At 37.3% G+C, this 4,358-nt stretch overlaps 1 long non-coding RNA gene across 1 annotated transcript in view; it reads right to left on the minus strand.

Moving 5' to 3' along the window:
- Positions 1-272: 272 nt before the first annotated feature.
- The window catches only part of LOC107565595 (uncharacterized), a 20,772-nt gene continuing 16,686 nt past the window's right edge, over positions 273-4,358 (minus strand). Inside the window, exons 3-4 of the long non-coding RNA XR_001606391.1 lie at positions 563-659; positions 273-382 (exon numbers count right to left, since the gene is read on the minus strand). This is a non-coding gene — a long non-coding RNA (uncharacterized lncRNA). The remainder of the gene's footprint in view (positions 383-562; positions 660-4,358) is intronic.

Below are 4,358 nucleotides of genomic sequence, written 5' to 3' on the forward strand. Positions count from 1 at the left end.
AAAAAAATGATATAGCTTATAGTCCTTTGTAGACGTGTCATCTGAAAAGTGCAGCAAAATGTACCCAGACAAAACATATTTCAGATTTTGCAGAAATGTTGCATATTCCCAAAGAGCCTTGGTTGCGACTAGCCTTTTACACGCCCCTGTCATTTATTTCTTGGATATATGTTTAAATACATGGAAATCATATTGGATTTCTTTTTTCAGAATAATCAGTGCTGTCAGGTTAATCTACAAAAATGAATCACCTTTATCACAGAATCGGCCCGCCCACCCGTCCATGCATGTGCACTGCCAGGGCTGATGGCAGGTGCCATGGACACATCCGGGCATTCGCACACAGTCTTCACACCGCGGTCCACCCCATCCCGGATCACACCTGCCACACGGAGGCTAGAGTTAACCCTACATGCCATGTTCATTGCATTGTTAATCTGTTTACCGTTTTCTTCTGCAATAGTAGTGCGCGGGAACAGGCTTGCACAGGTCAGATATACTTCAACATCATGACGCCTGAGAGCCACACAAGCCCATATTTCACTCTCATGAACCCACTCACCCGCAGTCACCGGTTTCAGCACACTTTCCATGGCCCAGCTCACACGTGCAGTTACTGGCCGAGGGTGGTGGAGATGTTTCTACTGAGGAAAATAAGACTGAAGAGAAGAGTACATTTAACATAGAGTTTGGTATATATTCGTCTTATTTTATTAGCTTTTGTTAGGTATCCTGTTGTTATTTTTTTCTTTTCTTTGGCCATTATAGAGTTCAGAAGTTACTGCATAACAGCATTTTCAATGATAATTCCTCTTCAAATTAAGTAAACAAGTCCATCAGATGACATAACGAGCTCTAGCTTGTCTGTGAGTTTGTCGCTTGTAGAAGGCATGTGCGATCAGTGTCGCTTTTCAACAGCTTATGTAGCATGTCGAGTGTGGTAAACAACAGCTAGCGCATACTAAGATGCACATACGCGTTGATCTTGCCTGAAGGAAAGCTAATTTATTGTGACAAACTTTCAGTGAGAGACAATCAGGGGAAGACAAACTATGGTATTTAATTAGTTATCTTAAAGGGATAGTTCACCCAAAAATGAAAAATGTGTCATCATTTACTCACCCGCATGTTGTTCCAAACCTGCATGAGATTCTTTCATCTGTTGAACACAAAAGAAGATAATTTGTTGTAAAAATGTTTCAGGGAGCCATTGACTGGGAGTCAATGGCTACCAGAAACCGTTTGGTTACCAAGATTCTTCAAATGATCTTTTTGTGCTCAGCAGAAGAGGTTTGGAACAACATGAGGGTGAGTAAATGATGGCAAATTTTTGGGTGAACTGTCCCTTTCATTTTCATTTGCTTTACTATCAGTACTCCATCCAAAGTACATTATTGCAGATTAATATAAAGTAATTTTAACAGTAATACAGTAAAACATTCATATTAATCTAATTACATTCATTATTGAGATTAATGAGTACAAATGCTGAATGGAACAAGTGTTATGAAAACTGCCAGAGTGGCAAAAAAAAAAATATATATATATATATATATACACACACACATATGTAAGTATATGTCATATATATATATATATATATATGTGTATATATATATATATATATATATATATATATATATATATGTGTATATGTAATAAAATATAGAAACATATTAATAAATTAAATATAATATAAATACTAAAAATGCAAAATGCTATTAATTTTAGAGAGAAAATGTTGCATGTTTTCATAAAAGTCTGACATCTGACCAGGAGAGTGGAAAGTTTATGCGTGTTCTTTTTCCATCCTTAATAATCTACATGTACTTTTATATGAAAAGTTTTATGAAGTGTTACAGGAAATGATTCACCCCGATCTCCATCATCACCAGCCCGACTGAGTGATTTAGCAGTCTTGGCCGTGCTTATCCAGTATTGGGTTTTGCGCTCCGGTGGATGTTAGTGCAGGGTGTGTATGTGTGTGTGTGTGTGTGTGTGTTGGGGGACGGCCAGGAAGCGCGTGTGTCTGTGGTGATGGGCACGAGGGGAGCGTGTGCGGTGGGAGGAGAGGAATGTGCTCATGTCTCCGCCCGTATGAGCTTTGCCCGAACATCACAAGAATTCACCATCGCCCAGGGCCCAACCCCTACATGCCTCCGAACACGGCACTCACAGCCAGCCTCTTGCATCACACGTCCCGTCTGCCTTTCCACTAGATGTACTAAATTATTCCTTATAGACAGGAAGTTGCGAATAATTATCAATATGCGAATCACATGTACACTTACAAGCAGTTTGTTTACCCCCCCATCCCCCCCATCTGACATGCTCACTTAATCGTGTGCCTATTCCGGATAAAGGCTGGTATGTGAGACACAATACGCGTGTAAGCTCATATTCATTCAGTGGCACTGGAATGGGAAGCATTTTCCATGTAATCTGGCCAAGTGTAAGACCTGTATTCCTGGAAACACAGAGCTTGGAACAATGCAAGCCTGGCTTTCCTGCGCTATCAGTGCAACAGCTGAAAAGTACAAACTGATAACCGAGAGCAGCCCAAACAACAACATGAAGCGTAATCTCTTTAAACATAGACAGCTGAAGGATTAGTTTCACATTTAAAACCGTGAGAATCTGTTCTCGTAATGATTCTTGTTGTACAATAAGACATGAATGGAAATGTTCTCCCTCTTGCTCAAAGGTAATTTACGTACACAGTGGGGTCCAAAAGCTTTTATTTATTTATTTATTTATTATTATTTAAACCTGGTGACCTATTTCTAGGTCACTAATCAAATTCTCCCTCTTGCTCAAAGGTAATTTACGTACACAGTGGGGTCCAAAAGCTTTTATTTATTTATTTATTATTATTTAAACCTGGTGACCTATTTCTAGGTCACTAATCAAATTTAAGCAAATTTGTGACATTGACCATGTTCACAGCCAACAAAAATATGTTCTAAGAATGTTTTTGGTAATGTTCCCAGTAAGTCATGAAAACATTATTCCTGAATGTTTAAAATGCTTTTTTTTTTTATGTTTTAAAAATGTTTTCAATGGTTATATGAACGTTAAGGGAACATTCCATTTGATCATTTTGCAAACATTACGGGAATATCACTTTTGAACGCTCTGAAACAAGTAGTATCATTTTTTCAAATGTTAGATGAGCATCCAACTAAAACGTTTCAGATAAAAAAAGCGTACCATGAATGATTATAAATAAATAGTTTTGCGCTAATGTTTTGAGAACATTAAAGCCCAGATAACTTGAAATGAACATTCTCAGCATTCATAACATAATTAACATTAATGTTTGTTAACTTTGAGAGAACATTTCTGAGAATTATTTGAAATGCTTTGACTCTAATTTTTTGGACTATGTTAAAAAATGACAAAATTATATATTACAGTTTGTCTGATATTTAAATTACGATTTTACCAGCAGTGAAGATTGGATAAGATTTGTATTATTTTGCCTGGCGCACAGAGAAATTACAAGTAAAAAAAAATTTTGCAAGGCAGAGTGTAAAGTAAGTTTTTTCTTACTTTAGGTGCTGTTTACACTATTTTTTTTTAAAAACCTGAAAACTTTTTATGAGTTTTGCCGTTCAAAAACTGGTTTCAGAGTGCCAGTGTTTGAAAACAACACTGTTATCATCTCCGTGTAAACTACAAACACATGAGTTTGTGAAAATGGTGAAGTCATACACAGCTGCTTGGCAATGGAAGCACATTCCATTAGCTCTCGCCACAAAGTATTTGTGCTGATTAGGAAGTTTGGAGCTCTTCAGCTATGGAATCAGCAGATTCTGACTTTATGTGGTCTTCCTCTTCGTGGCTGACTAAAACATTAATTTAATAGTTAATCGCAATACTTTTGTCCATATAGTGTATGGCCAAACACTCATGATATTAAAAACCAATTATACTGAAAGAACTTTTTAGTGGATCTGTAATTGCCCACACATTTTTCTATGGAGTGGGATTTCTCCAACTCGTGAGCGAGGGAGCAAGTGAAGAATGGTAATCTTAGAAATGCAACATATGTAATATGCGAAGTAGAACATTTGCACAATTCAGTATACACGCTTAAACGCAATATAGAAAGCAATTTTCGTATTTTCTTTCCTTCCTGTTGTCCACTTGCTCTCTGCATTTACTGCAAGTTCAAAGCATGCTTTGGATGACAAAGACTGGGAGTTGTTTAAATCCAGGTTGGAGACAGTGAATACTTCATACGCAGTAAACACTATAGAGTTTTAAAGAGAAAATGAGTCCGGGTGTGACAGCAAACAGAAGTCCGTGCTGATAGACAGATGTGGCACAAATAACCTCTTCTTGTACAAACTGGA

The sequence above is a fragment of the Sinocyclocheilus grahami genome, unplaced genomic scaffold (assembly GCF_001515645.1).
Source record: "Sinocyclocheilus grahami isolate Dianchi unplaced genomic scaffold, SAMN03320097.WGS_v1.1 scaffold1010.1, whole genome shotgun sequence".
Classification (NCBI taxonomy): Eukaryota; Metazoa; Chordata; class Actinopteri; order Cypriniformes; family Cyprinidae; genus Sinocyclocheilus; species Sinocyclocheilus grahami.